Consider the following 25,809-nt stretch of genomic DNA (forward strand, 5'->3'; position numbering starts at 1 on the left):
GTGTTCTTAGTACTTCATCACCGGTAAATCGCTCACACTTGTGTATCTAACTAACTATGTGTATTGCATAAATATTGCTAGTTAGCTTGTAGTAAGGACTAGTGAGCTGTATCCGACCAAGTTACAGCTGTAATATTATTCTGCATTTGGAAATTTATGCAAATCTGGAGATTCCACCAAATTGGTGTTGACGTCAACATAGACTACTTTGGGCATTTTGGTAGGTTTGTCTCCCCAGGTGGTCTCCAGGAAGTTGAAAGGACATACAGGCAAGCCGATAAGAATAAACTTTTGTAAATACCTCGACCGTTCAAGGGCAGGCACAGAATGGACGTAGTTACTTGACATATCTAAAACTAGATGATTAGATCGATAGTAATTTATTTCGTTAGCCAGCCAGCTAACGTCAGCTAATTGGCAACAAAAATAATTACTAGGGGTAAACAAACGGTGGCGTAAGTATGCGACAGCTTCTCTGTCAGTGTTAGTACGTCGCGTAACAGATTAGTGGCACATGTAAATCACTTGTTGTTGTAACAGCCAAGTTGGCAATTTTAATAACGAAACGTGAGGCTGCTGAAAACGTTTATTGAAATGACAAAAAAAAAGCGTCACTTTGCTTAGGATACCACCAAAGTTAGGCTAATTACCCCACCCATGTTAAGTCACGCCTCGACGTCTATTTATGTCGCTGATGAATTGCGTCATCGGTCGCTGTCTTAAAATCGTCACTGTCAGTTTTTCCCCTCAAATTAATGCTGTGTTCAAAACAACTGGGAACTCAAATCTCCGACTTCAGTGTGTTAAAAAAAAAACTGGGAACTCGGGAAAAAAAAGAGCTCCGACTGGGGGAAAATCGATTTCAACAGTCATCAAACTCGGGAATCGGGCTTATTTGTTCTTTCTAGAGTTCCGACTTTTCGATTTGAAGTTGACTGACGTCAAGATTTTACCTCATATTCTTCCGAGTTCGTATTTGGTTTGAATGCAGCAACTTTTTCCAAGTAAAAACTGCATAGCGATTTTATCGTATACCTCGATCTGGCGAAACGTCAAGATGTTTCAGAGATTACAAATATTTCTGGAGTGACTGATGCCCATCAGATGAAATATGTGGTGAATGAAGAAAAAGTGAAGTCTAGTTGTCCTTTTGTTTCTGATATGGATTCACTTCCTACTCAAGTGTAGCTGGGATATATAAACTGCAGAGTCAGAGCATGTATGTGACCCAATCAAATTTGATTTGACAGACTCATTCTTCCAATCATGAAGTCTGTAGAAATTGCGCCAGAAAGTGTGCTTGTCGCGCCTCCTCGTCACCGCTGGATGGACAGTGCGGGGTGGTCAGTAGCTGGAGTCCGTTTTCAACGACATGAAGTCTGGGTCTGAGCCTCTCATTCACTCGGACAGGAGAACGACACGCAGAAGCATGGAATTGGATATTTATTTCCAGGAATACACAGACCATGCAGCACAGACAGAAAACAATGGGGGATACATGTCAACAGGTAACGTAATTGTTTAGAAAATTACTAGCATTTTTCATGTTTCATTTATTCACTATGTCCCTAATGATGAAAGTGAATTATATTTCAATATATATATTTTTTTAAATGGTCAGAAATGTTCCATGTTTTCGTTCTGTGTTTCCATTAGTACCCATTTCAAACCAACATGTTTTGCCGCCTTTTAAAAAAAAACATATAAATATATATCTCTCTCAGGCTTCTTATTGGTGCAAACCCAGTACTGATTTTGAACGGGCTAGAAGCATACTTCATCAAATTCATGGTTTCACCCAAATTATGGTCTAAATCGCAATATTTGGTTAAAAACTAAAACGCTATTAGATGTTTTGACCATATCCTGCAGCGCTACCGTCTGGGAGGAGGGGGGGTGTCTGCTAAATATGTGTATGCGACAAAATAACATTTAATTTCAGCTACATCACAAATGCCATCTAGTGATTAATTTGAGCATGACAGGAGTGAAGTTGTGGAATTATAGCTAAAAAAAAGATTGGTTCACGGACTAGGAAATTGTGACTTTTTATCTTAATTAACTTTTTTGTTAACATTTTGTATCAAAACATGTATGTCTGCTATCTGTCGATTTGTGTAGGAGATAAGCATTGTCTCCGGGGGTTTAGAGCAGAATAACATCCTGTACAAGTCTATGGGGATGTCAAAGTACAGCTTTTGATCCAGAAGATGCAGCCTTTCACCTGGTAACCAGTCCCCAGCGGAGACCCTTTCCCCTGCTGCTGGGGGAAGAGGGCCAGGGACGGGGTCGCCGACTGTGACATGTTGCGAAGCATTTGTGAATTTACATATTATGTTGCATTTGTTTCAACCAATGCAATGTGTGTGTGTGTGTGTGTGTGTGTGTGTGTGTGTGTGTGTGTGTGTGTGTGTGTGTGTGTGTGTGTGTGTGTGTGTGTGTGTGTGTGTGTGTGTGTGTGTGTGTGTGTGTGTGTGTGTGTGTGTGTGTGTGTGTGTGTGTGTGTGTGTGTGTGTGTGTGTGTGATAGTAACTTTACAATATGATTTATGTTTGAATTCATTTTACACACAGATCCTGTCACGGTGTCTTCACAACGATTCAACTTGGACATTAAGCTCCACCCTGAGTCTCCACCCTACCACAACAGACCTCTGGTAACCAGCGCAGGACAGTCACTAAACAGAAGAAAATAGACCGAAACTCTTGTGTGCATTAATGCATACGACCCTGGATACTGTTTCAGCAAACTGAAGTCTTAGGCTGTTCAGTGGACACTAGATGGGGTAGATCATTACATTGATTGTTTTTATTAATGTGTTTCTATTTTTGTAAGCTGCACTGACATTCTGTTTTCTGGATTGTAAACTGCTTTAAGTGCACTGTTGTGGCACATGTTTTCATATGTGTAAATAAAACCAATCTATATATTTGCCCATTTGTGTTTTAGACATTATCCATCACAGTTTGTAATACTGAACAACTATTGCTGCTGTATGTAGATATTAACTGTACATAGAAAATACATGGGTAATAAATATATAGAAATTAACTACATACATATTAAAACCTCCTAAAGGATCAGTGTCCCTATATCGGGATGGTTGTTGCTAATGTGACTAGAATTTTTAACCTTTTATTTAACTAGGCTAGTCAGTTAAGAACAAATTCTTATTTTCAATGACGGCCTAGGAACAGTGGGTTAACTGCCTTGTTCAGGGGCAGAACGACAGATTTTTACCTTGTCAGCTCAGGGATTTGATCTTGCAACCTTTTGGTTACAAATCCAATGCTCTAACCACTAGGCTACCTAGTAATCTTGTACTGATTTGTCATCCTGAGGGTCCCAGAGATAAAAATGTAGTATAGTTTTATAAAATACATTTTTATAATCATATATAGGAAGTGGGTATTACGGTTTGAAGCCCTGCTGTCTTTGGCCCCACAACTACCCCACCTGGCCATCTAGATGTATGAAGGTTTGTGTTTTTTTTTCTGTAAGGAAGCTAATCATCCATCATGTATGACCTTCCTGGGAGTGTGTAAACTAAAAACATATATTACCATATCATTTTTGTACCTTCTCTATAGTTATGTACATGAAAATGTACCAATTTTGCACATTTGGGAATACTCCTGGCAGACATGATACAAACTATATTGTAGTAATGTAATGCTTCACTGAATCAGTCAAACTTTGCACACACACACTGCTGTTGGCCAAAATCTAAATTGCGCCTGAACTCGTGATTTTATGGCCTTTCTCTTGCATTTCAAAGATGGTGTTTTCGAAATGTTTTTGTTCCATGTTTTTTTTTTTTTGTATTATCTTTTACCAGATCTATTGTGTTATATTCTCCTACATTCATTTCACATTTCCACAAACTTCAAAGTGTTTCCTTTCAAATGGTATCAAGAATATGCATATCCTTGCTTCAGGTCCTGAGCTACAGGCAGTTAGATTTGGGTCTGTCATTTTAGGGGCAAATTGGAAAAAAAGGCTCCGATCCTTAAGAGGATATTATTAACTAAATAGATATTAACTGTACATAGAAAATAACTACATAGATATTATACTGTACATAGAAAATAACTACATAGATATTATACTGTACATAGAAAATAACTACATAGATATTATACTGTACATAGAAAATAACTACATAGATATTATACTATACATAGAAAATAACTACATAGATATTATACTGTACATAGCAAATAACTACATAGATATTATACTGTACATAGAAAATAACTACATAGATATTATACTGTACATAGAAAATAACTACATAGATATTATACTGTACATAGAAAATAACTAAATAGATATTAACTGTACATAGAAAATAACTAAATAGATATTAACTGTACATAGAAAATAACTACATAGATATTATACTGTACATAGAAAATAACTAAATAGATATTAACTGTACATAGAAAATAACTACATAGATATTAACTGTACATAGAAAATAACTACATAGATATTAACTGTACATAGAAAATAACTACATAGATATTAACTGTACATAGAAAATAACTAAATAGATATTAACTGTACATAGAAAATAACTACATAGATATTATACTGTACATAGAAAATAACTAAATAGATATTAACTGTACATAGAAAATAACTACATAGATATTATACTGTACATAGAAAATAACTACATAGATATTATACTGTACATAGAAAATAACTACATAGATATTATACTATACATAGAAAATAACTACATAGATATTATACTGTACATAGAAAATAACTACATAGATATTATACTATACATAGAAAATAACTACATAGATATTATACTGTACATAGAAAATAACTACATAGATATTATACTATACATAGAAAATAACTACATAGATATTATACTGTACATAGAAAATAACTACATAGATATTATACTATACATAGAAAATAACTACATAGATATTATACTATACATAGATAATAACTACATAGATATTATACTGTACATAGAAAATAACTACATAGATATTATACTATACATAGAAAATAACTACATAGATATTAACTACATAGAAAATAACTACATAGATATTATACTATACATAGAAAATAACTACATAGATATTATACTGTACATAGAAAATAACTACATAGATATTATACTATACATAGAAAATAACTACATAGATATTATACTGTACATAGAAAATAACTACATAGATATTATACTGTACATAGAAAATAACTACATAGATATTATACTATACATAGAAAATAACTACATAGATATTATACTGTACATAGAAAATAACTACATAGATATTATACTGTACATAGAAAATATATATATAGATATTATACTGTACATAGAAAATAACTACATAGATATTAACTACATAGATATTAACTGTACGTAGATATTAACTACATAGATATTAACTGTACATAGAAAATAACTACATTTACGTCATTTAGCAGACGCTCTTATCCAGAGCGACTTACAAATTGGTGCATTCACCTTATGATATCCAGTGGAACAACCACTTTACAATAGTGCATCTAAATCTTTTAAGGGGGGGGGGGGGTTAGAAGGATTACTTTATCCTATCCCAGGTATTCCTTAAAGAGGTGGGGTTTCAGGCGTCTACGGAAGGTGGTGATTGACTCCGCTGTCCTGGCGTCGTGATGGAGCTTGTTCCACCATTGGGGTGCCAGAGCAGCGAACAGTTTTGACTGGGCTGAGCGGGAACTGTGCTTCCTCAGAGGTAGGGAGGCGAGCAGGCCAGAGGTGGATGAATGCAGTGCCCTTCTTTGGGTGTAGGGACTGATCAGAGCCTGAAGGTACGGAGGTGCCGTTCCCCTCACAGCTCCGTAGGCAAGCACCATGGTCTTGTAACTACATATACTGAACAAAAATATAAACTCAACATGCAACAATTATCAAGATTTTACTGAGTTATAGTTCATATAAGGAAATCAGTAAATTAAAATAAATTCATTTGGTCCTAATCTATGGATTTCACATGACTGGGAACACAGATGAGCATCTGTGGATCACAGATACCTTTAAAAAAACTAAGTAGGGGCGTGGATCAGAAAACCAGTCAGTATCTGGTGTGACCACCATTTGACACATCTCCTTCACGTATAGCTGATCAGGCTGTTGATTGTGACCTGTGGAATATTGCCCCACTCCTCTTCAATGGCTGTGCGAAGTTTCTGGATATTGGCAGGAACTGGAACATGCTCTCGTACACTTAGATCCAGAGCATCCCAAACATGCTCAATGGGTGACATGTCTGGTGAGTATGCAGGCCACGGAAGAACAGGGACATTTTCAGCTTCAAGGAATTGTGTACAGATCCTTACGACATGAGGTTGTGCATTATCATGCTGAAATGTCATGACATTGGGCCTCAGGATCTCGTCACTATCTCTGTGCGTTCAAATTGCCATCAATAAAATGCAATTGTGTTTGTTGTACATAGCTTATGCTTGCCCATACAATAACACCATCGCCACCATTTGGCACTCTGTTCACAACTTTGACATCAGCAAAACGCTCACCCACACAATGCCATAAACATGGTCTGCGGTTGTGCGGCTGGTTGGACTTACTGCCAAATTCTCTAAAACAACGTTAGAGGCGGCTTATGGTAGAGAAATTAACATAAAATTCTCTGGCAACAGCTCTGGTGGACATTCCTGCAGTCAGCATGTCAATTGCACGCTGCTTTAAAACTTGAGACAACTGTGGCATTGTGTTGTGTGACAAAACTGTACATTTTAAAGTGGCCTTTTATTGTCCCCAGCACAAGGTGCACCTGTGTAATGATCATGATCATGCTGTTTAATCAGCTTCTTGATATGCCACACCTGTCAGGTGGATGGATTATCTTGGCTCACTAACAGGGATGTAAACAAATAACGTAATAAGCTGGAACATTTGTAGGATCTTTTATTTCAGCTGACTTTGCATGTTGTGTTCATATTTTTGTTCAGTGTAGATATTAACTACATAGATATTAACTCTACATAGATATTAACTACATGGATATTAACTCTACATAGATATTAACTACATAGATATTAACTACATGGATATTAACTACATGAATATTAACTCTACATAGATATTAACTACATAGATATTAACTACATGGATATTAACTCTACATAGATATTAACTACATGGATATTAACTCTACATAGATATTAACTACATGGATATTAACGACATGGATATTAACTCTACATAGATATTAACTACATGGATATTAACTCTACATAGATATTAACTCTACATAGATATTAACTACATGGATATTAACTCTACATAGATATTAACTGAATATATATTAACTACATGGATATTAACTACATAGATATTAACTACATAGATATTAACTCTACATAGATATTAACTCTACATAGATATTAACTACATAGATATTAACTACATAGATATTAACTGAATAGATGTTAACTACATGGATATTAACTCTACATAGATATTAACTACATAGATATTAACTACATGATATTAACTACATAGATATTACCTACATAGATATTAACTACATAGATATTAACTACATGGATATTAACTACATGGATATTAATTCTACATGGATATTAACTACATAGATATTAACTACATAGATAAACTCTACATAGATATTAACTACATGGATATTAACTCTACATGGATATTAACTACATGGATATTAACTACATGGATATTAACTACATGGATATTAACTACATGGATATTAACTACATAGATATTAACTACATAGATATTAACTACATGGATATTAACTCTACATAGATAATACTAGATAGATATTAACTACATGGATATTAACTCTACATAAATATTCACTACATAGATATTCACTACATAGATATTAGCTACAGTTTAAGTCAGAAGTTTACATACACCTTAGCCAAATACATTTAAACTCAGTTTTCACAATTCCTGACATTTAATCCTAGTACAAATTCCCTGTTTTAGGTCAGTTAGGATCACCACTTTATTTTAAGAATGGGAAATGTCAGAATAATAGTAGAGAGAATGATTTATTTCAGCTTTTATTTCTTTCATCACGTTCCCAGTGGGTCAGAAGTTTACATACACTCAATTAGTATTTGGTAGCATTGCCTTTAAATTGTTTAACTTGGGTCAAACGTTTCGGGTAGCCTTCCACAAGCTTCCCACAATAAGTTGGGTGAATTTTGGCCCATTCCTCCAGACAGAGCTGGTGTAACTGAGTCAGGTTTGTAGGCCTCCTTGCTCGCACATGCTTTTTCAGTTTTGCCCACAAATTTTCTATAGGATTGAAGTCAGGGCTTTGTGATGGCCACTCCAATACCTTGACTTTGTTGTCCTTAAGACATTTGGAAGTATGCTTGGGGTCATTGTCCATTTGGAAGACCTATTTGCGACCAATCTTTAACTTCCTGACTGATGTCTTGAGATGTTGCTTCAATATATCCACATCATTTTCCCTTCCTCATAATGCCATCTATTTTGTGAAGTGCACCAGTCCCTCCTGCAGCAAAGCACCCCCCCAACATGATGCTGCCACCCCTGTGCTTCACGGTTGGGATGGTGTCCTTCAGCTTGCAAGCATCCCCCTTTTTTCTTCCAACATAACAATGGTCATTATGGTCAAACAATTCTATTTTTGTTTCATCAGACCAGAGGACATTTCTCCAAAAAGTACGATCTTTGTCCCCATGTGCAGTTGCAAACCGTAGTCTGGCTTTTTTATGGCGGTTTTGGAGCAGTGGTTTCTTCCTTGCTGAGTGGCCTTTCAGGTTATGTCGATATAGGACTCGTTTTACTGTGGATATAGATACTTTTGTACCTGTTACCTCCAACATCTTCATAAGGTCCTTTGCTGTTGTTCTGGGATTGATCTGCACTTTTCGCACCAAAGTACGTTCATCTCTAGGAGACAGAACGCGTCTCCTTCCTGAGCGGTATGATGGCTGCGCGGTCCCATGGTGTTTGTACTTGCGTACTATTGTTTGTACAGATGAATGTGGTTCCTTCAGGCTTTTGGAAATTGCTCCCAAGGATGAACCAGACTTGTGGAGGTCTACCATTTTTTTTCTGAGGTCTTGGCTCATTTCTTTTGATTTTCCCATGATGTCAAGCAAAGAGGCACTGAGTTTGAAGGTAGGCCTTGAAATACATCCACAGGTACACCTCCAATTGACTCAAATGATGTCAATTAGCCTATCAGAAGCGTCTAAAGCCATGACATCATTTTCTGGAATTTTCCAAGCTGTTTAAAGGCACAGTCAACTTAGTGTATGTAAACTTCTGACAGACTGGAATTGTGATACAGTGAATTATAAGTGAAATAATCTGTCTTTAAACAATTGTTGGAAAAATTACTTGTGTCATTGTAACGGCTGTGAAATGGAGTAGACCAAGGCGCAGCGTGGTTAGTGCTCATCATGTATTTATTTGATCTGAACACTGAAACAAAGAAACGACAGCCAAACAGTTCTGTCAGGTAAGTAATACTAAACAGAAATTAACCACCCACAAAACCCAAAGGAAAACAGGGCTACCTAAGTATAGCTCCCAATCAGCGACAACGATGTACAGCTGTCCCTGATTGAGAGCCATACCAGGCCAAAACATAGAAAAAAAGGACATAGAATGCCCACCCTAGTCACACCCTGGCCTAACCAAAATAGAGAATATAACCCTCTATGGCCAGGACGTGACAGTCATGCACAAAGTAGATGTCCTAACCGACTTGCCAAAACTATAGTTATTTAACAAGGAATTTGTGGAGTGGTTGAAAAACGAGTTTTAATGACTCCAACCTAAGAGTGTGTAAACTTCCCACTACAACTGTACCTGGATATTCACTCTACATAGATATTAACTGCCTAGATATTCACTGTACATAGATATTAACTGCCTAGATATTCACTGTACATAGATATTAAATGCCTCCACAGAGTCCCCACCTCACATCAGATGGGATGTGAGTGTATAGAAACAAAATATCATTATTTGGAGTGAAAACTTCACAAGAATATATAGTTGTTTGATGATATATATCAGACCTTTAATGTCATATGAGGAAACTGTTGGTTCACTTTTTGTTCTAAATGGAGCCGCCCGACTCTGTCCGGGATATCTTTAATATTTAATCATATTTAACTTTAAGCATCAGCTGTCAGAGCAGCTTACCGATCGCTGCAGCTGTACACAGCCCATCTGTAAATAGCTCATCCAACTACCTCATCCCCATATTTGATTTTGTTTTTCTTCTGTTTTGCAGCCAGTATTTCTACTTGCACGTCCTCATCTGCACATCTATCACTCCAGTGTTAATTGCTAAATTGTAATTACTATTGGCCTATTTATTGCCTTATCTCCTTACTTCATTTGCACACACTGTATACAGATTTTTCTATTGTGTTATTGAGTGTATGTTTATTTATCCCATGTTTAACTCTGTGTTGTTGTTTTTGTCACACTGCTTTGCTTTATCTTGGCCACGTCACAGTTGTAAATAAGAACTTGTTCTCAACTGGCCTACCTAGTTAAATAAAGGTGAAATAAATTAAAAAACAAAATTTAAAAAAATCATGCATTTGCATGGAAAAGGGGGTCTGCAAGGTTTGTTCTTAATAGTTGTGAGAAAGTTTTTAAAGGTAGCATGATACACTACATGACCAAAAGTATGCTCGTTGAACATCTCATTCCAAAATCATGGGGATTAATATGGAGTTGGTCCCCCTCTTTACTGTTATAACTGCCTCCACTCTTCTGGGAAGACTTTCCACTAGATGTTGGAACATTGCTGAGGTGGACTTGCTTCCATTCAGCCACAAGAGCATTAGTGAAGACAGGCACTGATGTTGGGCGATTAGGCCTGGCTCACAGTTGGCGTTCCAATTCATCCCAAAGGTGTTCGATGGGGTTGTGGTCGGGGCTCTGTGCTGGCCAGTCAAGTTCTCCCACACCGATCTCAACAAACCATTTCTGTATGGACCTCACTTTGTGCACAGGGGAATTGTCATGCTGAAACAGGAAGGGGCCTTAACCAAACCATTGCCACCAAGTTGGAAGCACAGAATCATCTAGAATGTCATTGTATGCTGTAGTGTTAAGCTTTCCCTTCACTGGAACTAAGGGGCCCAAACCATTATTCCTCCTCCACCAAACTTTACAGTCGGCACTGTGCATTGGGGCAGGTAGTGTTCTCCTGGCATCCACCAAACCCAGATTTACATTTTAGTCATTTAGCAGACGCTCTTATCCAGAGCAACTTACAGTTGTGAATGCATACATTTCATATAATTATTTTCCTGTGCTGGCCCCCCGTGGGAATCAAACCCACAACCCCTGGCGTTGCAAACACCATGCTCTACCAACTGAGCTACAGGGAAGGCTGATTTGTCTGTCAGACTGCCAGATGGTGAAGCGTTTCCACTGCTCCAGAATCCAATGGCGGCGCATGGTGATCTTAGGCTTGTGTGCGGCTGCTCTGCCATGGAAATCCATTTCATGAAGCTCCCGACGAACAGTTCTTGTGCTGATGTTGCTTCCAGAGGCATTTTGGATCTCGGTAGTGAGTGTTGCAACCGATGACAGACTATTTTTAGGCGCTATAGCACTAGGCGGTCCGGTTCTGTGAGCTTGTGTGGCCAATAACAGCACTTACAGTTTACCGGAGCAGCTCTAGCAGAGCAGAAATTTGACGAACTGACTTGTTGGAAAGGTGATATCCTATGACTGTGCCACGTTGAAAGTCACTGAGCTCTTCAGTACGGGCCATTCTACTGCCAATGTTTGTTTATGGAGATTGCATGGCTGTGTGCTCGATGTTATATACCTGTCTGCAACGGGTGTGGCTGAAATAGAATCCACTAATTTGAAGGGGTGTCCACATACTTTTGTGCCTCACTGATGCTACATGACCTGACGACCAACAATATTGTTTCCCTCCTCATCTGGGTTCTCCATTAATACTTACAAAAGTAAGTATGAACTGCCCTCTCTGTGACTCATGTAGAGGGCCCTGTGTTTTGGTTTCTCATGTCACGTGACCAGGATTTGAACCAGGGCCCTATACATGAGTCACAGAGAGGGCCGTACAGACTTACTTTTGTAAGGACCTAGGTGAGGAGGGACACGACTGTGTTATTATGTAACTCGTTCAAGCCACTGTCAGCTAAAAAAAATGAATTAATTCAAATGCTATATACCCCTTGATTATGGCTTATACCAGGGGTCTTTAACATTTTCTAGCATGAGAGCTACTTTAAAACAATGAAACTGTCCCGCTCAGACCTAGGAGAGCTGTGTTTTCTCTGTTTAGCTAGGTCAGGGTGTGATAGGTGGGTGGGTATTCTATGTTTTGTGATCTACGTTTTGGCTGGGTATGGTTTCCAATCAGAGGCAGCTGTCATTCATTGTCTCTGATTGGAAACCATACTTAGGCAGCCTGTTTTTCCCTTGTGTTTTTGTGGGATCTTGTTTTTGGGCAGCTGTGTGTGAGCAGCCCCAGAACGTCACGTTTGTTTCAGTTTCACCTGTTTCTTGTTTCGCTTCGGGTTCACGAATAAAATATGTGGAACTACCGGCACGCTGCGCCTTGGCTGATTTATGACAGGGAATTTGAGGATAGCAATCATGACAGAAACATGTCGCATGCTTTTTAGGAGCATTCTTCACCTCTCCTCTACAACTCTTCCCCTGGTCCTTAGTGTACAAGAGAAAGTAGGGAACTATGTTTCTGTCAATATACCTGGTAAAATAATGGTTAATAAACAACTACATTTTTTTTCCCCAAAAAAATATTTTATGTTTTCTCAGTTTTATTTTTCCTGGTTTGAGATTTTTTGTTTGTTTTTCACTCTCAAAGTTTTATTGAACAAAAATATAATAACAACATACAAAAATGTCAAAGATTTTACTGAGTTACAGTTCATATAAATTCATTAGGCCCTAAAGGTGGGGGCTTGGATCAGAAAATCAGTCAGTATCTGGTGTGACCACCATTTGCCTCATGCAGCGCGACACATCTCCTTCGCATAGAGTTGATCAGGCTGTTGATTGTGGCCTGAGGAATGTTGTCCCACTCCTCTTCAATGGCTGTGCAAAGTTTCTGGATATTGGCGGGACCTGTCAGCAACGGGCAGTGGTGGAAAAAATACTCCATTTTTATACTTGAGTAAAAGTTAAGATACCTTAATAGAAAATGACTCAAGTAAAAGGGAAAATCACCCAGTAAAATACTACTTAAGTAAAAGTAAAAAAAAAATGGTTTTAAATTTACTTAAGTATCAATAGTAAATGGAATTGCTCAAATGTACTTAAGTATCAAAAGTAAAAGTAAAAACCATTTCACATTCCTTACATTAAGCAAAACTGACAGCACAATCTTTCAGATTTTTTTTATTGAAGGATAGCCAGGAGCACATTCCAACACATAATTTACAAACAAAGCATTTGTGTTTAGTGAGTCCGCCAGAGCAGAGGCAGTAGAGATGAACAGAGATGTTCTCTTGATAAGTGTGTGAATTGCACCATTTTCCTGTCAAATTTTAACAAGTACTTTTGGGTGTCAGGGGAAATGTATGGAGTAAAAAAGTACATTTATTTTCTTTTGTAATGTAGTGACGCAAAACTCAAAGTTGGCAAAAATATAAATAGCAAAGTAAAGTACAGATACCCCCAAAAAACTACTTAAGTAGTACTTGAAAGTATTTTTACTGAAGTACTTTACACCACTGGCAATGGGTGTGGCTGAAATAACTGAATCCACTCATTTGAAGAGGTGTTGTCATGGAAATATTTGGTCAATCATATTTCAGAAATACCGGAGCCTGTGAGTTCAATTAGACTTTTAATTACTTCATAACAAAAGCCGAGCTGGCTCATGAATACAACTGCCTTCTAGTATTCTCAGTGTTCTAACTGAACTATTTTATATCGCTGTCTAATTCCTGAAGGTTGTAAAGTTCCAGTTCAAAGAAATAGAGTCTCAGCCTGCGATAGATCAATTCTTTATTCAGAGAGCGCCCTGCCCTTCAAGTGCAGAGCGAATTTTTTATACACACACACACACACAAGTTCAAATCTTAAACTACGCCTTGCTCAGACAGTTACTTTTCCACTACACACATACATTGTTTATCCTATTCTGCAACATGTTTCATCATTTTCTGCAAGCCTAACTGTAACGGCTGTCTTCGTGAAGAGAGGACCAAGGCGCAGCGGGTTGCGTGCTCATCATTATATTTATTTTAAATAAAGACTGTGAACACGGGAAAGACACGCAACGACAGGAACCAGTTTAGCAGGCTATACACGTAACAGCAGTGCTACAGACAACTACCCACAAATAACAAACAAAACACATCCCTAATTATAGGACTCTCAATCAAAGGCAACTACAAACACCTGCCTCCAATTGAAAGTCCAACACCCAATTACCTAACATAGAAAATACTAAACTAGAAAGAACATAGAAATACAAAAACATAGAACATAACCCAAAACCCGGAAATAATAAATCAAACACCCTACTAAACAAACCACCACCCCGAACCACATAAAACAAATACCCCCCTGCCACGTCCTGACCAAACCACAATCACAAATAAACCCTATTACTGGTCAGGACGTGACACTAACAATGTTATTGGTTTCACAGTAGCACAGCTTGTCTATCGATTGCTCCTCCTATCCTTTGTTTCACACTTACGCCCTGCTTCCATAGCTAAACAGGAACAAAAAAATGTCCTGGTTCTAATTCTGACTAAAACTACACGCATCAGATTATAGTTTTATGATTCTAATACATTTCACACAGTTATACAGTTTCAGGGTGAAATATCTTAGTCATTACTTTAAACATACAAATTCTTCTATCATCTTGGCGCACACGATTTATACATTTGTCCTCCTCACGTCATCCTCATAGTAACTCCTCTTAATGGCTCATCACCTGTGGCATTTAGCCACCGTTATCTCATTGCCTTCGTATTAGAACATGGAACCTGTAGAGCCACAGAAATACTTTCATGCATGTAGGACCATAGCAACAGACCTTTTTATTTTATTTGATTTTATTATTGTGACAATTTTTTTTTTTACTTGTTCACATGATTAAGCATGTATTTAATATAGCAATAATGACATTAACTTATTTAGTGAGCTGTCTTTTAGCCAAGATATGAAATGTAATCATAAATGACTGTAGCGCATAAGACACACACAACAAATCAAAGTTTATTTGTCACGTGTGCTGAATACAACAGGTGTAGTAGACCTTACAGTGAAATGCTGAATACAACAGGTGTAGTAGACCTTACAGTGAAATGCTGAATACAACAAGTGTAGTAGACCTCACAGTGAAATGCTGAATACAACAGGTGTAGTAGACCTCACAGTGAAATGCTGAATACAACAGGTGTAGTAGACCTCACAGTGAAATGCTGAATACAACAGGTGTAGTAGACCTCACAGTGAAATGCTGAATACAACAGGTGTAGTAGACCTTACAGTGAAATGCTGAATACAACAGGTGTAGTAGACCTTACAGTGAAATGCTGAATACAACAGGTGTAGTAGACCTTACAGTGAAATGCTGAATACAACAGGTGTAGTAGACCTTACAGTGAAATGCTGAATACAACAGGTGTAGTAGACCTTACAGTGAAATGCTTACTTACAGGCTCTAACCAATAGTGCAAAAAAGGTGTTAGGTGAACAATAGGTAGGTAAAGAAATAAAACAACAGTAAAAAGACAGGCTATAAAAGTAGCGAGGCTACGTACAGACACGGTGAGCCAGGCTGATTGAGGTAGTATGTAGATATGGTTAAAGTGACTATGCATATATGATAAACAGAGAGTAGCAGCAGCGTAAAAGAGGGGTTGGCAGGTGGTCGGTGGGACACAATGCAGATAGCCCGGTTAGCCAATGTGTTGGTCGGCCCAATTGAGGTAGTATGTACATATGAACATGAATGTATAGCTAAAGTGACTATGCACATACGATAAACAGAGAGTAGCAGCAGTGTAAAAAGAGGGGTTGGGGGGGGGGGGGCACAATGCAAATAGTCTGGGTAACCATTTGGTTAGCTGTTCAGGAGTCTTATGGCTTGGGGGTAAAAACGGTTGAGAAGCCTTTTTGTCCTAGACTTGGCACTGAGGTACCGCTTGCCATGCGGTAGTAGAGAGAACAGTCTATGACTGGGGTGGCTGGGGTCTATGACTGGGGTGGCTGGGGTCTATGACTGGGGTCTATGGCTGGGGTGGCTGGGGTCTTTGACTGGGGTGGCTGGGGTCTATGACTGGGGTGACTGGGGTCTATGACTGGGGTGGCTGGGGTCTATGACTGGGGTGGCTGGGGTCTATGACTGGGGTGGCTGGGGTCTATGACTGGGGTGGCTGGGGTCTTTTGACCATGTTTAGGGCAGTTCCATGATGACTGAAAACACAACCTTGGGATGAACGAGTGACACATTTCCAGGCAAGAGAGATTTCCATTTGAAATGAATTCATTCTTCCCTCGCCCTGCAAGTGTACACTCGTCAGACGTCATGATACGTAATCAGAAGTGTCCACTTCATTTGAGGGCTGAGGGGAGAGGGTATGTCTTTTAAGCGTTTGGAATGCAGCCCTGCACTTTTTGGTACTCAGTCTTTAAAAAAAAAAATAATATTAACACATATCAACAAAAAAGAGGAACAGTCACATGCAAACAAGCATACTAACAAACTATTTACATTGCCAGGAATCCTAAACAAACAAATCATATTCATTAATAATACAACAACTTTTAATTGCCTTTTTGTTTTTCATTTTAGTTAAAGTATTGCCATATTGTTTAAATTCATTTATAAAGTGGAAAAAAAATTAGGTTTTGTATTAGACCATTTGCATTTGTGAAAATGAAATGTACCTAGTGTTATTAGCAGTTGAATTAAATATACTACATCTTTATCTACGTCAGAATTTCTGAAATAAATCATTATATCTAAACCATTAAATAGTCCAACCGGTCCTATTTGTTTTGTAACAAAATTCTGTATGTCAATCCAAAACATTCTGCTATAAATACAGGTAAAAAACACATGCAATATGGTCACGTCCTCCATTCCACAGAAATCACATTTATAGTCAATATTCAGCTTGATTCTTTCCAAATCATATTTCACAGGATAAATTCTATGTAACATTTTAAATGAAACTTCCTTTACCTTGTTACTGATACAATATTTGTTAGCAATTTTCCATGTTTTGCCCCATTGTATATCACCATAGATATTTGACCAAAATAATCTTGCTGAGGGAATTGTAGTATAACAAACAATATTCCTAATCTGTTTATTACTACATTTATCTTTGATATTACTATTGCCAATGAATATATTTTCATGTAAATCTATGTTACTTACATCAACCACAGAGGAATTTAAAAGAGATACAACCCCCCTTGGAATCACATCAAAAACAATTGCATATTATTTCGGGGTAATTGGAATTTTAAACTTATCAAGAAATTCCCCATATGAGAGTAGATATCCATCCTCATTCAGTAACTGACCAACCAAAATAATGTTATTCTCAAACCAGTTAAGAAAAAATAAAATAACTTATTTTTAAATTATATATCTTTGTTGTTCCATAGAAAGTATCTGTGAGGGGAAAACATTGTGTTTATACGCTAACATCCAAGCTATGGAATTTGGCCAATTTTACTGGGGTTTTATCAACATCAAAATTACATCGATGCAAAAATTCTAAACCACCATCAGAGTGAAATAAATACTTAGGGAAGACATTCCAAATACTGTTCTGGTTCTTAACATACTTCAGAATCCAAATAATTTAAAAAGTATTATTTAGAGTATTGAAATCTAAAACCTCAAGAGCTCCTTGTTCTTGGGTATTAGTGAGAATATCTTTCCGTATATAGTGAGGCTTGTTCCTCCAAATAAAATTATAAAGAATCTTATCTAAGTCCTTTACAATTTTAGGGGATAATTCAAGTGATAATGAGACATAAACTGATCTGGATAAACCCTTCATCTTTGGACAATAAAACCCGACCGTATGACAAAATCTCTCTCAGCAACCAGAGGTTCAATTTCTTCTTTGTTTTCTCAATAATGGGGTTAAAGTTTAATTCACACCTTTGTTTTTCATCCTTGCATATAACAATTCCAAGATAAGTAACCTTATCTTTAATTGGGATTCCATATACTTCCTGTAAAACACAATCCTTGAGTGGAAATAAGACTGACTTATTGATATTAATTTTCAAACCTGAAACTAAGGAAAAGTGTTCAATACAGGAAACTGCTTTAGAAACCTCATTCCTGTCTCTCAAAAATATGGTGGTATCATCAGCCAGTTGACATAGTTTAAATTCTTTGCCAAGTGCTGAAACACCTTGAAAATACCCTTTCTTGATATGAAGAGCCATAATTTGAGTAACAAATAAAAATGGACTAACTGGGCAGCCCTGCCGAATGCCACGGCCAATATCAAATCTTTGGGATGTCCCGTGAGGTAATTTTACAGAGCTAGTAGAACCACTATATAAAGTTTGGACTGCTTTAAAAAAAAAGTCACCAAACCCCAAAAGAAAACATTTGTAGAGCACATATGTTCTGCGAATCGTCTCCTCTTTCTCTCATAGTGCATCAAAATGCCGGATGTATTGCAATGTACTGAACAAGACTGGTTAGTCGCACCAATGCACCTGTCTCGTCAATTAACATTCAAACATTAACCCAGGGGCCTGCCAGGGCATGAATATAATTCCTGAGTCTCCACCCTGATTCTTCACCTTGTCACAACAGACTTGTGACCAGAAAGACTTCTCCCAGAAACCCAGGGGCCTCATTGATCAATATTTACTATCGGTACGTGGGTAAAATCACTTGGATAGCCAACAAAGCCATATTACAACTTATTGTTAACTCTATAACCCATATGTTCATACACTACCGTGATATACAGTACCAGTCAAGTTTGGTCACATCTACTCATTGCAGGGTTTTTCTTAATACATTTTTTTACTAATTTCTACATTGTATAATAGTGAAGACATCAAAACTATGAAATAACACATATGGAATCATGTGGTAACCAAAAAAAATGTGTTTAACAAATCAAAATCTATTTTATCTTTGAGATTCTTCAAAGTAGACACCCTTTGCCTTGATGACAGCTTTGCACACTGTATATATTTTTGATACTTCCAGGGGTCTTACAATTCAAAATCAAATTTCAAAATGATCCTTAGACATGGCTTTAGACTGTTTATTGCCAAAAATAAGGGGCCTTTGTTGTTCAGCAGTCTGTACTGAAATGTAGCCTAACTGTTGCATAAACAATCCGTGATGGAGGAGAAATGTTTACACGTTATGATAAAGAAGTATGTATAAATAATAGCCAAAGTGTTCAAACGAAATTCTGTATTAAACTATCGAGCGAATGTCAATGTCTGATGAATGCATTCTATCTTCATAAATCCAACGCATCAAAGGAACATTGTCCGTGAATCAAAACCAACATTTAGGCAGCTTTATGAAAGGAAATATACATACTAAAGCCACTAAAAGCAGGCTATTAAGTCACAACAAGCCCGACTTCAAATATCGACAAAAACAAAATAATACCCTGCGCATTAAACTGCTGACCACGAATGTAAAAACTTTATACCCCCCCCCCCCCAAAAAAAATTCATTGAAATAAACGGCATGAAATCAAAGGAATGACTTACAATCATCAGACTCATACATGCTCATTTAGTTCTCTCTGGGAACAGAGGGCTGAACATAAATCTAGCTTCTGCTGTTTTGGCGCAGCCCCAGCGGCTGACGTGGGTCTTTCTCCACTAGTCTTGTGGAGCTGTGCTTGACCTGAAGGTGCGTCTTTGATATTTAAAGTTGAGTTCTTCGCATCTGACATGCACTTACCACCGAGGCCCAGTTTGCATTTTATTATTATAAAAAAAAAACATTTTAAAGTAAATATTTGCTTATTTGAAAAATTTACGTTTTAAGTTACTTGCTGCCACAAAAAAGTACTTTGAGTACTCTAAGCTGTTACTTTGTAAATGCATTACCCCCAACTGATTTATGAGAGTCTCATCTTTCCACATAGAAGGGTTAGGTAATAATTTGTATACCAAACCGTTCAGATGCTACAGATGTTTTAGTGAGAGGACATCGATTTTTCGGGATGTCTCCTGGTCTGACTCACACCGCTGTAGCTCTACCAGATACGGAATGTCGACATCAGCCGATGCAGTGGATTGACACGCTGCACATGCATCAAAACAACAGCAGCTCTCTCTATCTTAAACAGACAGGTTTTTATGGGGAATTGTTTTATTATGCTAATTGGATTGGCGTAATGCGCAGACATCGACTTTAGTTAAAACCACTACAATGACAAGACACGTGCACAGATAGGGGTCTAGAAGTGCTACCCTCCTCCAGTGAAAATACCCCAACAAATAAGATTGATCTATTTTAGATATTGGCGACCAAAAACTGGACATATGTGCCGTTTTTAGACATGAACACCTGTTCCCTAAATGTCTCTGCAAGGTCCTGACAAAGAGGATTCCACCAAAACATTTCCTGGAAGAAAAAAAAACATGGTGTGTGTGTAGTGGCTTCCTTTCCTCTTTACCATAGCCACTGCCCAAGCCTGAAGCGGGGTTGTTTGGTACGCATACAGTCCACACTCAAGGTTTCCAAAAAGCCAAACATTCAATGTGATCCAGGGATATGGTGCAACAAAAATGTTTATTCTTCTTATATCTAACAGGAAAATGAATATCCAATCAACTTAAAACATAGGTTACTTGATATGGAAAATACACAATATGACCTGTCTGTATGTCTGTATGGTCAAAAAACTATACCGCTCCCGCGTCTAGCAAGGACTCCTCCCCCAAAGGCCCAACTTCCTGCTTTTATCCTAACACACTTACTGCAGTACAATGAATGGGCAAGAGGGGGGGACAAAACTAAGTTACACTAACAACAAATGAATACATCTCAATCAGGTAAATATAAATCATAAAGGTACGTACCTAATATTTCATCATATACATTCATATTTACACAAATATACATGGAGCTCTGAATGTTCTGTCTTTTATACAAATATGTCCAAATAGGCTCTAACATACCGGCCCCTAATTGTTGACTGCACTGAATGGACAACAATTACTTAATATTCAAACGTAGAGCCAATACACAAAACATTCTATACCAGAGCACTATTACAGTTCATAGCTATATACAAATATACAAGGTGCCATATAGGAAAATAGTCCGTAGATCTCAGTCTGAGTTGAAGTGTTCAGGTGTTCAACTTCCAAAAATGTCAAGAGTATGACGTCCAAAAAATGTATGACTACGACATCAAAGAATGTAAGAGTACAACATCAACGAATCAGAGGTGCACGTGATTCAAAGATGGAGCACTGTGTGTGTGTGTGTGTGTGTGTCTCACTACGCTGCCTCCAGGAGCAGACAGAGTTTATTGATAGGTCTCTGTAAGATATTGGTCTTGGTCTTAACCAAGACGCTCCGGACAAGACCTTTGGCCCCTGGCAAAGCCTCCACCACACGCCCCATTAGCCAAGAGTTCCTAGGGGCGGTGTCGGCGACGATGACCACAAGGTCACCAGGACTAAAGTTTCTCTTAGTTTTGTTCCACTTGTTCCGTTCCTGTATAAGTGGAAGATACTCCCTGATCCATCTCTTCCAGAAGAGGTCAGTAATATATTGTACTTGCTTCCATCTCCTTCGTGAGTATAGGTCGCTTCTCTGGAATAGTCCTGGTGGCAGGACTGGCTTTGCTTTCAGATGAAGCAGATGGTTCGGAGTCAGGGGTTCTAGATCATTAGGGTCATTTGTTACAGTTGTGATTGGTCTGTTGTTCATGATTGCCTCAACTTCACACAAGGCTGTCTGCAAAGCCTCATCATCCAGTACTTGCTCTTTAAGGACTGAATAGAGGATCTTTTTTACTAGTCTGATCAACCTCTCCCATACCCCGCCATGGTGGGCTCCAGAGGGAGGATTGAATGACCATGTCACTCCTTCCTTCAGTAATTCATTTTGAATCTTGTTGTGATCCAGCTCTTTCAGAGCTTCTCCGAGCTCTCTGTGTGTTCCAACAAAGTTGGTGCCATTGTCTGTTCTGATACTTGTGACTGGGCCCCTTCGACAGATGAACCTGCGCAGGGCATTGATGCAGGAATCAGTATCCAGATAACTAGCAACTTCTAGATGGACAGCTCGACTCACAAGGCAAGTAAAGATCACACCATACCGCTTCACATGAACGCGGCCTCGCTTCACCTCTATGGGGCCGAAGTAATCTATGCCCACATGGGTGAAAGGCGGCAAATCAGGTGACACCCGATCTTGTGGAAGGTCGGCCATCTTCTGTTCTCCAGCTCTAGCTTGCATCCGCCTGCAGAAGACACAGCTCTTAAGGATCTTCCTTGCTAAGGAGTTGGCACAGGGTATCCAATATCGCTGGCGAAGTCTAGAAAGCATGTGCCCTCTCCCAGAGTGGCCAACCTGCTCATGGATGTGGAGTAAGATCAGTCTGGAGATGTAGGAGTCTTTGGGTAGGATCATAGGATTCTTTAGTTCCGTAGGCATAGCAGCTTTGCTTAACCTTCCTCCCAATCTCAGAATGCCATTGTCAACAATTGGATCAAGCTTACAGATTGAGCCATTTCTCTTGGCACATTGTTTTCCTTTCACAACTAGTGCAATTTCTTGTTTATAGTGCTGTAGTTGCTCAAATCGAATGATGGCCTTTTCTGCTTCATCTAGGTCATCCACAGACAGACTTTCTTTTCCAAATGTCAGTTTGAACTTGTCAATTTGTTCCTTCAGTGAGTTTGTCAGACTCTGATCTGAACCTGGATCAGTTTGTGTGAGAACTTTCCTTTTCTGGCTTAACTGTATAAGAAGTCTCTTCAGTTTCAGCATCCAGGCAACTGCTTTCTTCAAGCTGTTCCATGTTGAATAGTACTCGATCAGTTTGCTGGTCGGACTCTTTTCTTCCACACATGTACTGTTTACGATGACGTCTTTTCTCACCTCTGGATCATCTGAAGGGATGGAGCCAAGCTCCTCGGGGACTTCTGGCCATTGTGTTTGTTTTCTCCAGGAATTCTGGTCCTTTGCGCCATCTCTTTGAGTTCAGGAAAATTTCAACATGTAATCCTCTTGAAGCATCATCGGCTGGGTTGTGTTTGGAGTTCAAATACCTCCACTGTTTTGCTTTCGATAGGTCACGGATCATAGCAACCCTATTAGCCACAAAGGTATGGAATCTCTTGGTATCGTTGCGGATGTATTTTAGCACAGACTGGCTGTCTGTCCAGAAAGTTGACTCCTCAAGTTCAATCTGGAGCTCCAACCTTAACATCCTGTCCACTCTCACTGCCAATGTTGCTGCAGCAAGTTCCAGCCTGGGGATCGTCATCTGCTTGAGTGGAGTGACCCTTGATTTCCCCAGTATGAATGCAATGTGGACCTTTCCCATACCGTTTGTGAACCTAAGGTAGCTTGCCGTGCCATAACCTTGCTCACTTGCGTCACCGAAGTGATGCAGCTGTGCGGTCTTGACTTGACCAAAGTTCTCAGGCATCATACACCTGTCTATCTGGAATCTAGAAAGCTGGTCTAGCTCTGAGAGCCATCTCTTCCATGAAATAGAGTGTTCTTTGGGGATGACTTCGTCCCATCCACACTTTAGCTTGCAGAGCACTTGAAGAATTTGCTTTGCCTTTAATACGAATGGTGCGAGGAAACCTAATGGATCATAAACAGAGCTGACAGTAGAGAGAATACCTCTTCTTGTAAGGGGTCTGTTCTTGACAATGACTCGGAAGGTAAACACATCTCTTTCAATGTTCCATCGGATTCCAAGTGCCCTTTCAACAGGCAGCTTTTCTCTGTCCAGGTCCAGTTCTTTTATCTGCTTGGCTTTGTGTTCATCAGGGATAGAAGTCAGCACAGCACGGCTGTTGCCGACCCACTTGGTCAATTTGAACCCACCCTGAGAGCACACATCCCTGAGGTTTTTTGTGAGAGCTATGGCTTGTTCTTCTGTGGCCACTGACTTGAGGCAGTCATCAACGTAGAAGTTGGACTTCACTGTTTGAATCACCTCTTCATCGTACCTCTCACAGTTGTCTTCTGCAGTCTTTCGTAGTGCAAAATTTGCACAACTTGGAGACGATATAGCACCGAAAAGATGTACTGTCATTCTGTACTCCTCCAATCTTTTGTTAGTGTCACCATCCGGCCACCATAGGAATCGCAGGAAGTCCAAGTCATCTTCGTGGACACGTACTTGATGGAACATTCCTTCGATGTCTGCCATCATGGCAATGTGCTCTTGCCGAAATCTTAGCAAGACTCCTATAAGCGTGTTTGCCAGGTCAGGGCCTTGAAGGAGTTCACTGTTAAGAGATGTACCTTTATAGGATGATGAACAGTCAAACACCACTCGTATTGTTCCTTTGCGCTTATGGTGAACGCCATGGTGTGGTATGTACCATACCTTGCCTTTCTCTCTGAGAAGCCGTTCTTGTGGTACCTTCTCGGCATAACCTTTTGTTATCATCTCTTCCATGAAGCCTTTGTACTCTGCAGCGTAACCTTCATCCTTCTTAAACTTCCTTATGATATTTAGAGCCCGCTGCTTTGCCATGTCACGATTGTTCGGCAGGACTACCTGTTTGTTGCGAAAGGGCAACGGTAAGTAATAGTGATGGTCTTTGAGGGTTATGGAGCTTGATACTATCTCCATAAACTTACGATCCTCAGCTGACATCTCACGCTTCTCTTCATACTCTCTCTCAGGGAAGTCATGGTTGTATTGATTTACAAGAAGAACCCCCAGGTCGGCCATTGAGATACGATTGGCCATCAGCGTAGGACATCCAGATTCTTCTGCCATGGTACAATTGTTAAGAGGACCGTTCATCACCCATCCAAAGATGGTTTTCACTGCATACGGTCCGTTGCCTTGGCTATTTATGATTTGCCAGGGTTCCATTGCCTTTGGAGCATTTACGCCAATCAGGAGTTCGACGTCGGCATCAATTTCCTTCAACTGAACCCCTTTCAGGTATGGCCACCTTTTGAGATCTTTCTGAGTGGGAATGTTCTCTCTTGTCACTGGGATCTTATTTTGGGTGTAGACCTTTGGTAATGCAAGAAATGTGTTGCCTTCCACGTTGCCAATCTCTAATCCAGATATCTCAAAGCTCTTGGTAGGACTCTCCTGCCCCATTGTGCGTAGCAGAATTTCAGTCTCACTGCATTTAGCATTCAGCTGCCTCATGAGTCTCTCCGTACAAAATGTTGCCGAGCTACCAGAATCGAGAAACGCATAGGTTAACACAGACTTGCTTCCATTTGCCACATTTACTTGAACTGGCACAATTGCAAGTGCACAATCTGTACCGGCCCCGGTATCGTCACCAGCTTCCAGTGAGACAAGAGCACTGCTGACAGTCTCCTCCCGCTTTACTGCTACACCACTCATATCTGCCTTTTGAGATCTAAATCTCTCTCTTCCTTCAATGTGCAGGATAGTGGGGTGCTTTCTTTGACAGCTCTGACAGGTCATCCTTCTTTTACATTCTTTGCTTAAGTGTCCTCTCATCAAACAGCCAAAACAAAGGCCTTTTGATCTCAGAAACTCAACCTTGGATTCGTGTGGCTGTGCCTTCACCTGTTGGCAGTCGACCAATAAATG

At 39.0% G+C, this 25,809-nt stretch overlaps 1 long non-coding RNA gene across 1 annotated transcript; it reads left to right on the plus strand.

Moving 5' to 3' along the window:
• Positions 1 to 802: 802 nt before the first annotated feature.
• Positions 803 to 2,935, plus strand: LOC106583769 (uncharacterized). The gene is made up of 2 exons (XR_001323604.3): positions 803 to 1,508; positions 2,574 to 2,935. It is a non-coding gene; the product is annotated as an uncharacterized LOC106583769 (long non-coding RNA).
• The last annotated feature ends 22,874 nt before the right edge of the window (positions 2,936 to 25,809 follow it).

The sequence above is a fragment of the Salmo salar genome, chromosome 22 (genome assembly GCF_965601325.2).
Source record: "Salmo salar chromosome 22, fSalSal1, whole genome shotgun sequence".
In the NCBI taxonomy this organism is placed as follows: Eukaryota; Metazoa; Chordata; class Actinopteri; order Salmoniformes; family Salmonidae; genus Salmo; species Salmo salar.